This window comes from Callithrix jacchus, chromosome 1 (genome assembly GCF_049354715.1).
Source record: "Callithrix jacchus isolate 240 chromosome 1, calJac240_pri, whole genome shotgun sequence".
In the NCBI taxonomy this organism is placed as follows: domain Eukaryota; kingdom Metazoa; phylum Chordata; class Mammalia; order Primates; family Cebidae; genus Callithrix; species Callithrix jacchus.
Genome location: NC_133502.1, coordinates 155,953,380 through 155,969,649, shown reverse-complemented (window position 1 = coordinate 155,969,649; position 16,270 = coordinate 155,953,380). Strand labels below are relative to the sequence as shown.

Here is a 16,270-nt window from a genome sequence, read left to right as displayed (position 1 = left end):
GTCTGGGAACCATACACCACACTTTGAGAACCACTGCTAGAAGGAGCTATTATCCCATTTTACAAATGAAAAGATTCAGCAAATTGTCTACCATCATGCGATGTAGAAGATAGTATCATAAGCTGACCGAACAGCATTTCTCAAATCTCTCTCTCTTGCTGCTTTCCAGAATTAGAATTTGGAAATGTTCATAACTTTTTTCCAACATTCCTTGCAGCTAGGGATGGCTAGGCAACGTTATTCCAATGAATATCTCCTTTTTCCTGCCAAAGATGCTGACAGTATTCTCTTCTCCCACAAGAGCAACATACTAGAGACATGGAGCAGAAGAACACAATGGCCCCAGTCCTCAGTGATTGGCAGTTGACCCAAGGATTCCAACATTACAGAAGGACTTATTGTTATGTATGAAAAATAAGGCACTGCTGGTTTAAGCCACTGCCAATCTTTCTGTTACTTATAGCTGATGTCATTCCAAATGACACTAAGAAGTGATCAATATTGGGGCCAGTATTGACATCTAGATCTGTCTAACTTCAGACTTACTCTTTACATACCCGTACTGCCACTGGAAATGGACTTTTTGGCCATGAAGTACTCAGCACTCCCTAAATCATCTCTTTACTTTCCTCTAATAATTTTCCTCACACGGAAGTGGCTTGAGTGCTTAATCTTTTTTTTTTTTTTTTAAGAGACAGGGTTTCACCATGTTGGACAGGCTGGTCTCGAACTCCTGACCTAAGTGCGAGGAGCCTCAGCCTCCCAAAGTGTGAGGAGGGTGAACCAATATGCCCGGCCTTGAGTGCTTAATCTTAATCCCAAACAAAGGAATAAGATGTGTCTTGAATTTAACCAATGTCCTATGACTGACCAAAGCAAAAACATGCCTTTAGGTTCTTACTACTTAAAGTGTGGTTCACCCACCAGCTGAATCACCTGGGAACTGGTTAGAAATGCACACTTCAACCCCATCTCAGTCCCACGGAGTCAGAACCTGCATGTTAACAAGTTCCCCAAGGCCTTCATAGGCTCGTTAAAGTTTGAGTAAAGTTCTAATTCAATCAGTGGTGCGCAAGATTGACTGAGTATTGGAATCAACTGGAAATCTAAAGACAAAACCAAGAGTCCCGGGCCATACTCCTGACTTACTCAACCCTCTGCTTAGGTAGGAACCAGAAACCACATCACTAGTTATTTATATTATTTCACTCAGGGACTATCTTGAGAAACTGATTAAAGCTATAGCCCTTCTTTTAGGGAACATATACACGTACATGAATTTTCCATCTAATTTAAAGGATTCACAGGTCGCCAAAGTCTACCCAGAGTCCTCCTAGGAACTCCTAGTACATGTGAACTCCAGAAAAGAAAAGGAGCCCTTTCAACAAGCCTGGGCAGTTACAGCAATGCAGTCAGGATCCTAATGAGAAGAGGCAGCCCAGCCCCTGCCAGCTGGGTAAGCTCTGGTTAGTTCTCACCTGAAGATGGTTTATGTAACCAGCTAGGAACCCAAGGTCACAATTCAATTAGCAGCTTCTGCCACAAGTTCAGCTTTGTGCTCCCTGGGATTTCCATCAGCCCAGATTATAGAGCTATTCATTTCATTTTCACCAAATTAACCTAATTCGCGTAGAGGATGACTTCCTGCTCAACCACTGCCCACAAGGATGCCACAGAGGCAGGTGCCTCATTCAATTAGGAGATTTTGAAAAACACATGCAAAACACACTTTTCAAAACAAAGTATTCAACAAGCAGGGGCAGAGTATCACCACCTCTCCCAACCAACTGGGCAGACCTAATCTCCCTCAATCTGCATATTTCTACTGCCACACTTATTTCAGCATTATATCGTGTAACTGGATATCTGTTCTTTTAAAGACTACAGGCTTCTGGAGGCAAATGAAAGTTTTCATGACCATATTACTCTACCTAGACCTAGTATAGAACCCGCTACAAAGTAGACACTGAAAAGATGATTGGGTTGGTGGGTGGGTGGCTGGCTGGCTGGATGGATGGATGTGGATAGATGGATAGGTGGGTGAATGAGTGAATGGCCTGATGGGTGGATAGCTGGAAGGAAAGGTTGGATGGATGGATGGATGGATGGGCAGATGGAAAGATAGATGGAAAGAGCAGAGATTTTGTTCTTTAAATGTAATATAATGAAAAAAAAGGGAAGTTCCAGTCTAGGAACAGGTGCAAGTTCTACCATGCACTCAACAGCTCTGAGGTCTCAGTCAAAGCATTTAACCTCCTTGATGAAATTTCTCTCTGTGAAATGGAGGCACTAACAAACAACACCTGAATTTCTAAGGTTGTCACGGCAATTGAATTGGAGAATACATGGAAACACCATTTCTTTTTTTTAAGACGGAGTTTCGCTTGTTACCCAGGCTGGAGTGCAATGGTGCGATCTCGGCTCACCGCAACCTCTGCCTCCTGGGTTCAAGCAATTCTCCTCCCTCAGCCTCCCGAGTAGCTGGGACTACAGGCACGCGCCACCATGCCCAGCTAATTTTTTGTATTTTTAGTAGAGACAGGGTTTCACCATGTTGACCAGGATGGTCTCGATCTCTTGACCTCGTGATCCACCCTACTCAGACTCCCAAAGTGCTGGGATTACAGGCGTGAGCCACCGCACCCAGCCGGAAACACCATATTTTTAAGTAGCCATCAGATGAGGACCATGGAAAGAGATGCATTCCAGAGTCTGGCAGAGTTGAGCTCCAAGCCTGGCTTCGTCTCTGTCAGCTGTTTGACCCTGGGCAAACGTCATAAACTCTCTGCACTTGCATCTTCATTTGAGCCATGGAGACGGCAATAACTTCCCCAACAAAGAGGCTCTGAAGGAGGCACTAAAATCACAGAGTGCGTCACCTTACCCCTTTCTCCCTGTGCCTAGATGTCATGTGTAAGTTTGCGGAACTCCCAAGAAGAGGTGGTTGAATAAGAAACATGGCTGTTTCGATAAATTTGATCAAGCTGGGTGGAAAAGCATGAACCACCAACCAGATCTCTAAGGGAAAAGGGTGTGCTGGGAGAACTCTCACCATATGGGCCTCACAGTCTATCTAACATAAAGCTTTCATAGCCAAGTTTCACAATTTTCCACCACATGAGCACACTTCATTTGCCTTGATGAGGCAATAACTGTGTGTACTCCTTTATACATTTCCCTTTTCCTCCCCTCCCCAGCTGCCTCACTAATCCACTTGGCCTTTTTCTCAGGCCCTGCTTTAATCTTTCTCCTTCATAGCCTCAGAAGTAGTAAAGTTGTGCAGCATTTGGGGGCTCAAGTCCTTGGTTCAGATACCAGCTGCCACTTCCTGACTGCATGACCTGGGGAGTCAGGCCACTTCCAAGGGCCTTAGTTCCCTCTGCATGGGGGTTATTCACTCCAGCCTGGGGGTGGGGGCTGCTGTCCCGATCAGTGCGCTATCACAAATGATATGGCAGGTGCTCGTAGGTTGTAGTTTCTCTCTTCCTCTGTGTATGGAGGGGATTCAGCCAGAAGCTCGAATGGATTTGATTAGTTTGTTCAGGAATTAGGGAAAGTGAGAAACTCCCAGACCCAAACCAGTCTTGAACTGAAGTCTGGGAACCGGGAAAACCCTTTACTGCAAATGCCTATAGAAACATCCTGGTATTTTACAAGCCTGTGGCGCCTTCCGCCAGGGTTACGAGACCAAATGAGTTAAAAGGGCCAGTACCTGTGCACTCGATGGCCCAGTGGCTCTCCATTCCTCTCCACCTGGCTTTGCCATGAATCCCCAAGTCAATTCAACCCAAACCATGAGTACAGCAGAGCTCTAGCAGAGGAAGATCAGGGGAGATTTGTGATACGCTCTTGTTAAGCCACTGAAGCACAGTTTGGCAGGCTGGCTGGCCAGGTGCCCATTCACAATGTGTGAGCTCCCCACACTCCAGGACATGTCACACTATGCCCAGCCTCACAAAGACCCTAGGAGAGTGTCCAGAGTCTTCTGTCCCATCAGTCCTACTCAGGATGAGGAGAAGAGGAGGAACTGCTGAGTGGCCCTGGATGGCTTGCTGAGAGCCCGTGTGGTCTGCACAGCTCAGTTCTCTGCATACCACATGCCAGGCTCTTTTGCTGGCATTTTCATTTTACCTCTCCCTTATGAGTTAGAGTCTGTTAGGCCCATTTTACAGATGAAGAAACTGAGGCCCAGGGAGATGTGAAGTCTTCAAAGTGAACTTAGTGGCTGGGAGCAGTGGCTTACACCTGTAATCTCAGCACTGTGAGAGGCCGAGGGAGGCAGATCACCTGAGGTCAGGAGTTCAAGACCAGCCTGACCAACATGGAGAAACCCTGTCTCTACTAAAAAAATATAAAATTAGCCGGGTGTGGTAGCACATTCCTGTAGTCCCAGCTATTCAGGAGGCTGAGACAGGAGAATTGCTTGAACCTGGGAGGCAGAGATTGTGATGAGCTGAGAATGCCATTGCACTCCAGCCTGAGCAACAGAGCGAAACTCCATCTCAAAAAAAAAAAAAAAAAGTGAACTTTAGCTGGACAATAGAAGTCCCAGGTTTCTTGTCTGTGTCTGGCTGGCTTCCTATCCAATGGCCTCTCCACTCCCCGGGAACTACTAGACACCCAGCTCCCTAATCTGTAATTTTTAAGTCCTTCTCCAAGTTTCCAGTGTCCTGGGCCCAGCTTACAGGACAAATGGAAGAAAGAACAAGGTGCCAAGCAACAGAATATGCTTGTTAGCAGGTGACTTGGGGCTTTCCTTCTACATAGTCCTGGGGCAGGAACACCTAGTCTTTGCCCATGGTGGGCAGAGGCCAAGGCTCCTAGAAGTCATCCCAAAGCAGAAGACAGCTCATGGGTAGTTGCCATCAATTCCTGAAATACCTTTATGTCCCAAAGTTCACTGGTTGTCAATGACAGAGTCTCAGGTCTGGGAACCACCCACCACGTAGCCAGCTTAGGCAAAATGAGTGCCTCTCAAAGGCCATAGTACCAGCAGAGGAAAAAAAAAAAAAACCTAAGCAAATGTGGCTTGGGTTTGTAGCCAAAACCCAATGTTAAATAACAGGCTGGGGGTGGGCGGAGAAAAGAAATAATTCATCAGTAGAATGATAGGCAGTCCATGGGTATCACCAGAACTGCATTTTCTCACCACGTAGAGTGGTTGTGTAATTTCCCCCCATTTCTCTGTCAATAAGGGGCTAGTGCTATCGGTGAAATAATTTACAACCCAATGTGCTCCACTGTAAATGGTGCTATGTTTACCGGCTGTAAAAACATCTCTGAACATACTGACCTTCAACAGGTGAGCCCTTGAGTTTATAGCACTGAAGAATTGTTTTACTGCTTCAGCACAGGCAACAAGCATGCTGGACACCTGTTGGGGGTGAAGGGTAGGGCATAAAGCCCTCTGGGATCTCAAGGAAAGGAATTCTAAGAAAAAGCTGCCCTCAGTGTGAGCCAACAAGATCAAACAAACATCTAGGTGCTTGGTCAGAGCTGGGTCCATGGTAAGCATCTAAGTCTTGGATGAGCCCACTAAGCAGGTCCAGGCTAGAGACTGAGGCCTGCAGGGCACTTCTGGAACTGGAGATTCCTAGGGGAGGCCAGTAGGATGGAGTCCAAGGCAGGTCCTGAAGGAACTCCAAGGACTGAGCTGGGGGAACCTGAATAAATTGGTCAATATGAGGAGCAGGAGCAAGAGAAAGACCAAAGATAGGAATTATAGCCAAATGCCCAATGTTGAACAAATCTAGAACCGAGGCAAAGCAAGTTTTCTGCAAATAGTTCATGAATCAAAGAAGCAGAGCCTCTGCCTTTCATGACAGCCACCAAAAGGTACACGGGTGAATGGAGCAGACAGAAAAGGACAGGACTGTGGTGAACAAAACTGTTATTCTGACCAGGAGTGGTGGCTCAAGCCTATCCCAGCACTTTGGGAGGCCAAGGTGGGCGGATCACTTGAGATCAGGAGTTCTAGACCAGCCTGGCCAATATGGTGAAACCCCATCTCTACTAAAACCATGAAAATTAGCTGGGGGTGGTGGCATATGCCTGGAATCCCAGCTACTTGGGAGACTGAAGCAGGAGAATCACTTGAACCTGGAGGTGGAGGTTGCAGTGAGCTGAGATCATGCCACTGCACTCCACCCTGGACAACTGAGTGAGACTCTGTCTCAAAAAAAAACAAGTTCTTTCTCACGCGTCAGCTTGCTCTGGGAAGGTTTTGTTTTTCCCATCCATGCCTTAGTATGGAGGTTTCAGAGAGGCCCCCACGGAGAGCACACTTCCCCAAAAGCCAATTACCAAAATAGCTGCAAGGATGAATGTGCCAGCCTCAGCCAGGCATGTATTCTTTGCGTCGTTACCAGAAAGTTCGAGTGGCATTTGACAAAACCTTTTCAACCATGTTATCAGGCCAAAATCCTGATGACGGACAAAAGGTACTAAAGAATAAAGTTTTCAAAGCTGAAAGGCACACTTGGAGGGTCCTGAGCCCTTGCAGGCAGTGATGAAATCGAGGACTGCATGCAGTTTGTTCACATGAAAAGCCCTGGAAGAGGGGTCCGCGCTCAGCAAGTGCCCTGGCCAAATGAGGAAGAGCCAAGCAGGCTGGCCTGAGGTTGCTCCATACCCTGGGCCTCTGGGGAGAAATCAAGAGGAAGCAAACAATTGTGTCCACACCAAATGAGAAACCTAGTGATTTTCATTCCTGGTGTTTTTAATTCTGTGCCTTTGAAGATCATCTTAATTTTTTAATTAAAAAAAAAAATTACCGTTGATGAGCTGCCAGCTCTTCACACACATAGTTATCATTGAAAGACAGGGATCCCCACCTTTTTGCAAACAAACAGGTGGAATAATCTCTGAAGAGACCTCATGGCCAGGCGAGGTAGCTCATGCCTGTAAATCCCAGCACTTTGGGAGGCCAAGGCATGCAGATCACAAAAGGCCGGTAGTTGAAGACCAGCCTGGAAGCAAAACACTGTGTCTACTAAAAATACAAAAATTTGGTGGCTCATGCCTGTAATCCCAGCACTTTGGGAGGCCAAGGTGGGTGGATTACCCGAGGTTAGAAGTTCAAGACCAGCCTGATCAACATGGAGAAACCCTGTCTCTACTAAAAGCAACACAAAAATATTAGCTGGGCATGGTGGCACATGCCTGTAATCCCAGCTACTCAGGAGGCTGAGGCAGAAGAATCACTTGAACCCAGGAGGTGGAGGTTGCGGTAAGCCGAGATCACATCATTGCACTCCAGTCTGGGCAACAAGAGGGAAACTCCATCTCAAAAGAATAAATAAGTTAAAATAACTACCCTTCCACTATTCTCATCCTATGAGGCTTGGATGGTACTGAATTCACTCCCCAGTACCAGAAATCATGCTTGGCTAGTTGATTATTGCCTCCCCACTGCCCTCTCCATCATCCCAACCAACTCACCAACCCACTCCCACCATGTCACTCAACCAGGCCAATAAACAAGACTTCAGCCAGAATCGTTGATATAGATGCAAATGGAGCTGCTGGTACCCGTCTACCACAACAGGGGGACAGTAGGCCTAAGAGTAGCTCCCAGAGGCAAGCAGAGCTGAGGAAGTCCTGAGCTATTGTTTGACCCTTTGGATCCAGATGTACCTGGACTTTTCAGCTTTGTAAGCCATTAAATGCTTTTTTTTTTTAACTTTTTGAGACAGGGTTACTACGGAGTTTCTCAAACTTGCAGCTCATATACGATCCACACTTACACAGTTATGTTGGCTGCTGAGTGGCAAATTGATTGAAGGGGGACAATACTGAAAACAGTGAATCCTATCAGCAGACCATACAGGAGTCAGGAGAGAAGAATTAAAGAACTTCACTAAATAGAATCCAGATTTTTGGAGCAAGTGATTACACTGAAATGTGCAGCTGTCTGTATACTGTATACTGCTCACAGATCAATCCCACTCCATATGTAAAGGTATCCATTTAGGGGCCAGGCAAGGTGGCTTATGCTTATAATCCCAACACTTTGGGAGGCCAAAGCAGGCAGATCATCAGGTCAGGAGTTCGAGACCAGCCTGGCCATTATGGTGAAACCCCATCAGTACTAAAAATATAAAAATTAGCTGGGTATGGTGGCAGGCACCTGTAGTCTCAGCTACTCAGAAGGCTGAGGCAGAACAATGACTTGAACCCGGGAGGCAGAGGTTACAGTGAGCCAAGATCGCACCACTGTGCTACAGCATGGGCACAGAGCGAGACTCCATCTCAAAAAAAAAAGGTGCCCATTTTTCACGTGAGCCCTCTCTCTGGGAATCACTCTAAATGGGCTCATTCTCATTCCCTGGGTCTCAGCTCAAATGACCCTTTCTGAGAGCGGCCGGCAGGAAATTTATCCAAGTAGACTCCCACATTTATTTTCTATCCCATCACTTGGTTTATCTTTTCACAGCACTATCACAATGCATAATTATTTTGTTTTCATTTCTGTAAGTGTTTTTGTTTTGAGACAGGGTCTCACTCTGTTGCCTAGGCTAGGATGCAGTGGCACAAACATGGTTTACTACAGCCCCAACCTCCTGGGCTCAAGCAGTCCTCCCATCTCAGCCTCCTGAGTAGCTAGAACCACAAGTATTCACCACCATACCCAGCTAATTTTTTAATCTTCTGTAGAGACAGGGTCTTACTATGTTGCCCAGGCTGGTCTTTAACTCTGGGACTTAAGTGATCCTCTTGCCCCAGACTCCCAAAGGGCTGGGATTACAGGTGTGAGCCATGGCACCAGGCCCATAATTATTTTGTTTGTTTATCTGCTTATCCATTTGGTCTCTGTCTTCCCCGGAGCATTGTAAGCTTGAGGAGGACTGGGGTCATGTTTGTCCACAGTTGTGCCTCCAGCTCCTGAACACAGCCTGGAACAAACAGGTGCTCAACAAATACTTGGTGACGACATTTTAACCCAATCACTCCTCTCCTGACAATTTATCCCAAGAAGTCAACTCAGACGAAATTTTCAAAATAATATAGACACAGAGAGTCACCATAATCTAAAATGCTCAAAAAATAGCAGTCTTTAAGTGAGTGAATAATGGCATATCCACAAGGTAGCTGCTACAGCCAGAGAAAATTATAAACTGTTAGAAAAATCTCCCAATAGAGAATATAAAACAATGGCAAGTGATAAAGGAAGGATATAACATTATACAAATGGTACCTATATTTAAAAATGAGCATACACCTGTAATCAAAATCTAAGCACACATGGATCATTACAGGAAGGGAGGATGTGAAAACAAACAGATGATGTGGAAGGCATATAGATCCAGGGTTTTTAAATAGTGCTTTTCATTTCTTTACAAGTTGATTTTCCAATAAACAAGCAATATGGATTTCTGCAAGACAACCAGACTGAGAATGAAAAGCTGCAGAATGTTTGGGCTGTAGGAATTATGCCAACCTCCTAGAGCTGCTGCAAAGTTACAATGAAATCTTAGATTCAGAGGTACACAGCTCAAACCTAGGATAATGTTTGATCCATAAATGTAATAATGATAATGACAATTACAATAAAAGCATAATACTAATCATCATCACATTATAAGGAAAAGAGAATGGGTTCCATCACACTACCTGTGTGACCTAGGGGAAAATACTTAAGGTCTCCAAGCCTCAGTTTCCCCATAGGTTAAAAAAAAAAGGCCATGATAGTATCTATGTTATGTAATCCTTATGAAGCTTCTTTAAATATAGTAAGCACTGAAACTATCATCATCGTCATCATCAAGCAGTAAGAATTAAGAGCAACAAAACTTCAATCAGGCCTCATATTATTCCTTGATCTGGTTGATGCTGTGTCTTTATTGTTGTTAACTGAGTGCAGGGAAAAGGGCTTTAATAGGCAAAGAAGTATAGAAAGAAACGAATCACTACTCATGCCTGTAATCCCAGTGCTTTGGGAGGCCGAGATGGGCTAATCACTTGAGGTCAGGAGTTCGAGACCCACCTGGCCAACATGGTGAAATCCCGTCTCTACTAAAAACACAATTAGCCAGGTGTGGTGTTGTGTTTTTAGTAGAGACGGGATTTTTGTCTCTTTAGTAGAGCCAGGCTGCCTGTAATCCCAGCTACTTGGGAGGCTGAGGAAGGAAACTGCTTGAACCCAGGAGGCGAAGGTTGCAGTGAGCTGAGATCGTGCCACTGTACTACTCACTCCAGCCTGGGTGACAGAACAAGACTGTGTCTAAAAAAAAAAAAAAAAAAAAAAAAAGAAAGGAGTCCAGAGACCAGGCATGGTGACTCATATCTGTAATCCCAGACTTTGGGAGGCTGAGGTGGGTGGATCACTTGAGGCCAGTAGTTCCAGACCAGCCTGGCCAACATGGTAAAACCCTGTCTCTGCAAAAATTTACCAAGCACAGTGGCATGTGCCTGTAGTTTCAGCTACTTGTGAAGCTGAGGCAGAAAATTGCTTGAACCCAGGAGGCAGAGGTTGCAGTGAACTGAGATAGTGCTACTGCACTCTAGCCTAGGCAACAGAGAGACTCTGTCTCAAAAAAAAATCTGGGGGGACCTAGAGAGCTCTCTCCTACCCTCTCGTTGCCATGTGAGAGGCTACAACAGAAAGCTGGTAGTCTGTAACCTGAAAGAGGAACCTTGGCAGAACCTGACCATGCTGGCAGCCCGACCTTAGATTTTCAGTCTCCAAAATTGTGAGAAATCAGTCTCTGTGGTTTAAGCCACCCAGTCTATAGTAATTTGCTATAGCAGCCTGAACTAAGACAGACACTCAGCTCCAGTCACACTGAATTAACTGTTCCCCAAGTTTTGTCATGACCTCTCATTGCTGGCCAGAAACCCCATCTCTGTGCTCTCTCAGGCCCAGTGTGTCTCATTATGGAGACACTTAGATACTGAGTTTTCTGGGCTGTCAATCTGTCAGTCTTTCCCGTAGTTCATGAGTCCCATGAGGACTAGTGTCTGTTTCACTTCAGTGTCCCTTGTACCTATCACTGAACCTAGTTCAATAAACCTGGGTTTAATTGAATGAAATATAATAAACTGTTTATGATGTGGTAGAAGCAATACAAGTAAAGAGCAATACAAGTAAGGTACAAAGCAGAGAAGCAGCAATTGTCAAGGGTAGAGCATGAACTCTACACTTACCAGGAATCCTCACTCCGTGCAATCAATCCCAGCTCTGAACTCCAGCTCCTGCCTTCCGCCCCCATAGGGGCCCTCATGATGAATATATACACTTCTTACCATCTTGCAATCTACCTGGGTTATCCCACCTAAGCTTGAAGAAAAGAAAAATGAATGTCTACACTTTGCCAAAACTGCCATCCCCCATCCAGCAAAAGCCCATCTCTCTCCTGCCTGGTTGAATTATTCTTTTCTGAGTCGCAACGTGCAGGATGAGAAAAAAGGGCCAGGTCCTAACTGGGGCTCTCCTCTGAGAAGCAAAAACATGAGTTCCAGAGAAATGAAAAAGAAGACCCAGCAGGGTGCAGTGGCTCACGCCTGTAATCCCAACACTTTGGGAGGCTGAGACAGGCAGATCACCTGAGCTCAAGAGTTCAAGACCAGCCTGACCAACATGATGAAACCCTGTCTCTACTAAAAAAAAAAAAAAAAAAAATTGGCCAGGCGTGATAGTACATGCCTGTAATCCCAGCTACTTGCCTGAACCTGGAAACCAGATTTTATAGTGAGCCGAGATTTTGCCATGGCACCCCAGCCTGGGCAAGAAAAGTGAAACTCCGTCTCAAGAAAAAAAAATGAAAACCCGTGTTCTGGGACTCACTGCTGTCACAGAGATGCTGGTCATTGGTTTGTTGTATAAAAATAGACTTATTCCCCCATGTCACATGTTCACTTCCCCACAGACATCACAAGCTCAAAGCCTCCCAAGCTCAAAGTCTTCAGTGCTTGATATGCTATCCCTGTCCACCTGCAAAGACATTGTCCTGAAGATTAGATTTATTTGTTCTCTTCTACAATGCTTTGGATAAGATAAGGACACAAAAGCCAGGGAATGTACATCAGGGCCTGCATGGAAGTATTGAAAAGTATCACCACTGTCACTCGAGAAGATCGTAAAGCTGAAAAAATACCCATTTGAAAACCAATAACCACCATACATTGATGATATGAGATCCAGATATTTAATATGTGGCTGTTTTCTGCCTCAATTGTAAATACTTATTGTACTTTAGCTATGTAAAGAAAAGGTGTGGCTACTCCACTTCCCAATGTGATGTTCTTGCTGACTGATGTAATGGACACATTTATTAAAACCAGGGCCACACAAACCTGGGTTTTCTTTTTTTTTTTAGACAGAGTCTCACTCTGTCACAGGCTGGAATGCAGTGGCACAATCTCGGCTTACTGCAACCTCCACCTCCCAGGTTCAAGCAATTGTCTTGCCTCAGCCTCCTGAGTAGTTGAGACTACAGGCGTGCACTAGCCTGCCCACCTAACTTTTGTATTATTAGTAGAGATGGGGTTTCACCATGTTGGCCAGGATGGTCTCAATCTCTTAACCTCGTGATCTGCTCACCTTGGCCTCCCAAAGTGCTGGGATTACAGGTGGGAGCCACTGCGCCCAGCCAAACCTGAGTTTTCTAATGACAACAGAAACAAGTCTCTCCTTCCCTGGCACCATCTCAGATGAATTAAAAATCTTGAAGTGGGCCAGGTGTGGTGGCTCATGCCTGTAATCCCAACACTTTGGGAGGCTAAGCTGGGCCAACCTAGTCAACATGGTGCAACCCTGTATTTTAGTCTATACTAAAAATACAAAAATTTGCTGGGTGTGGTGGCCACACCTGTAACCCAAGCTACTTGAGAGTCTGAGGCATAAGGATCTCTTGAACCCAGGAGGTGGAGGTTGCAGTGAGCAGAGATCACACCCCTGCACTCCAGCCTGGACAATAGAGTGAGATTCTGTCTCAAAAAAAAAAAAATATTGAAGTGACACATACATGGTTTCCAAGATACTGAGACTCCTGTAAAAGAGTTTAGCATGCAGAGCCACTGAAGTGTTTGTCATTCCATCATGATGCCCCCAAGGCAGGACTTCTTCTCCAATGTGTTCCCAGTGCCAGGCACAGTGGCTGGCACATGAAAAGCACTCAACAGGTCCAAATTAACAAATGAATGAAGGACGGAATAGACTAAATTTTTTCAAACATGATCTCTCAGATTCAGTGCAAAAACTGAAAATAAAATTTAGAAAGCATATACTTTCCTATATCCCTAACCCCAGCATTGCCCCTGCGCCCATTGGCCAAGCACTCACAGTTGGAACATATGTCAATTACGGTGTTTTCAAGAGCAAAGAATAAACCACTCAACTTAAAGTGACTTACAGAATGAGGAAATTTAGGCCAGGATGGTGGCTCACACTTGCAATCCCAGCACTTTGGGAGGCTGAGGCGGGGCATCACTAGAGTCTAGATGTTCAAGACCAGCCAGAGCAACACTGTAAGACCCTAGCTCTACACACACACACACACGTGGGGTTTTTTTGTTTTTTTATTTAGCTGTGTGTGGTGATGTGTTCCTGTAGTCCCAGCTACTCAGGAAGCTGAGGAGGGAAGATCACTTGAGTCTAGGAGTTTGGGGCTGCAGTGAGCACCACTGTACTTAACCCTTGGTGACAGAATGAGATCCTGTCTCAATAAATGAAGAAAGAAGAAAAAGAGGAGGAGGAAGAAGAATTAGGAAATTTATTACTTCAAATACGACAACTACAGAGGTTTCAGGTGAGTTACAGATGACACACCTACACACACACACACACACACATACATACACACCTATCCCTATACATCCTTACCTATTACAGTAAGTCCCCTTTTTAATTATACAAAGGTAGAGAATCTTATTGAAATCAGAATGACACGTGTCAGGCAGCTGCAGATCAGAGCACACGCCTTAGTGAGGCTTCTAATTAGGAGATTCAAGGGGCTATGCCACTGCCCTTTCTCACTCATTGCTCATGTCACTAGAAGAATTTACTCTAACATCTATGGCTTCTATTCAAGGGAATGTTTAAACACAACATGAATGAGTCCATTTCTTCAGCTGCAGAAAGAAAGCTGAGTCCCTGCCCAGGAATCCTCAAGCATACCCTGCCTTCAGCACTGCACAGTACCAGCAAACTAATTTCCTCACATTTTATGTAAGGATTTTGATACAGAATGCTAGTGCAATTATTACAAGTTCATTTTGTCTAATTTATATACCATAAAGGCGTATGGTAGGGTGACTTCAAAACTGATTTAATTATTTCATCTAGGATCCATGTTTTTTCCATGTCTCAATATATCAACTTTGTTCTTGGACCAGCTCCCCTCATGATCACAAGAGGGCTGCCACAGTTCCAGGCATCACATCTGGACAGAAAAACATCCAGAGGCAGAAAAAGACTCGAACTTTGAGTTGCTTCTTTTGAAGATTAGAAGAAACATTTTATAGGTGCCTCCCATCAGCTCCCTGCTTTAATTTTTTTTTTAATTAGCTAGATGTGGTGGCATGTGCCTGTAGTCTCAACAACTCAGGAGGCTAAGGAGGAAGGATCACTTGAGCCTAAGAGTTTGACTTTAAGTCTCAGGCCATACTGAGAGACACACCCATCCCAAAATGTATTACTGATCAGGGAACATGGGATTGCAGTGACTGGTTAAACTAATCAGGATTCACCTCTGAACTGGAGACAGAGACACCTTCCATGACCAAACCACGGCTTTGTCAGCTGTGAAGAATCCTCCAAGCAAAGGACAGGCACCTCACAGCATCTGTGCCAAACAGCCCAAGCCCCATCAGCAGGGACATTTTGGGGACTCTGTGGCTGTGTGGGCTCTAGGGTCCTTTGAGGCAGAGAGACTATGAAACGGAAGAGATTCAGCATTTGGGTCACCCATGGTGTTTAATTCTGACTCCTCTTGGGGCCTCAGCAAGGCATGGGGACTATGCTGACATCATGATCTATGCTGCTGCCCCCATGGTTTATTAGCCTGCCTGTGCCACTTTCTGAGCCTCCAAATCACACAGAATGTAAGACAAACAAAAACGTCATCAGAGTGCAAGAGCAAAGCGAGCTGCTTTATTGGGAACCTACTAGACACAAGATGTGGTTTTTCACATTAGATCATTTAATTCTCACCACAGCCACCAGCTAGGTATTACCAGCGCTCTGTTATAAATGAGGAATAAGGGCAGTCGCTCAAACCTGTGATCCCAGCACTTGGGAGGCCTAGGTGGGTTGATCACGTGCGCTCAGGAGTTAGAGACCAGCTTGAGCAACAAAGTAAGACCCCATCTCTTAAAAAATTTAAAAATTACCCAGGTGTGGTGGTGTATACCTGTAGTCCCAGCTCCTCAGGAGGCTGAGTTAGGAGGATGGCTTGAGCCCCAGAGGTACAGGTTGCAGTGAGCCAAGATCACACTACCGAACTACAGCTTGGGTGATACAGCCAGAGCCTGTCTCAAAATATAATAATAATAAAAATTAACTGAATGAGGAAGTTGAGGGACAATCGAACAATTTGTCCGACATCTCATCACTAGAAAGTGTCAGAGCCAAGATTCCAACTCCAACCCTGACTCTAAAACCGGCAGCCTTTGGATACAGACATACTGTGTTCCAGTGCAGAACAGAATGCCAAGTCACAAAAAAAGAGAAAGGGACACACCAGGAAACACTGCCAACCTAAGAACATAACTAGAGAAGACAAAGAAAGAGTTACAAACATTCAGGAAACATCAGATTGGTGTCACATTATCATCCCATAAACATGGTTCACACATGCAAGTTACATATAAAGCCCACTCTCAGTCCCAAAGCCCTACCCCATAGGTTGCCTCGATTTGAGTTCATAAGACTCCTGAGGGGCCAGGCGCAGTGGCTCACACCTGTAATCTTAACACTTTGGGAGGCCAAGGCAGGTGGATCACCTAAGGTCAGAAGTTCAAGACCAGCCTGGTCAACATGGTGAAACCCCATCTCTACTAAAAATACAAATATTAGCAGGCACCTGTAATCCCAGCTACTCAGGAGGCTGAGGCAGGAGAATTGCCTAAACTTGGAAGGCAGAGGTTACAGTGAGCCGAGATCAGCCATTGAACTCCAGCCTGGGCAACAAAGAGCAAAACTCTGTCTCCAAAAAAAAAAAAGACCCTTAAGGCAGTGTCACTCAAAGTCTGGTCCACAGACTGAAGCTGGTCTGCGAACTACTCATTTCCAGTTCACAATAATAAATATAGAATTGAAAGCAAGCGGTTA

The 16,270-nt window shown here is 45.2% G+C and overlaps 1 long non-coding RNA gene across 1 annotated transcript in view; it reads right to left on the bottom strand.

The window, feature by feature from the left end:
• Nucleotides 1-15,468, bottom strand: part of LOC128932567 (uncharacterized) — a 220,879-nt gene extending 205,411 nt beyond the window's left edge. Inside the window, exons 1-2 of the long non-coding RNA XR_008482550.2 lie at nucleotides 15,351-15,468; nucleotides 11,146-11,278 (exon numbers count right to left, since the gene is read on the bottom strand). This is a non-coding gene — a long non-coding RNA (uncharacterized LOC128932567). The remainder of the gene's footprint in view (nucleotides 1-11,145; nucleotides 11,279-15,350) is intronic.
• Between the last annotated feature and the right edge of the window lie 802 nt (nucleotides 15,469-16,270).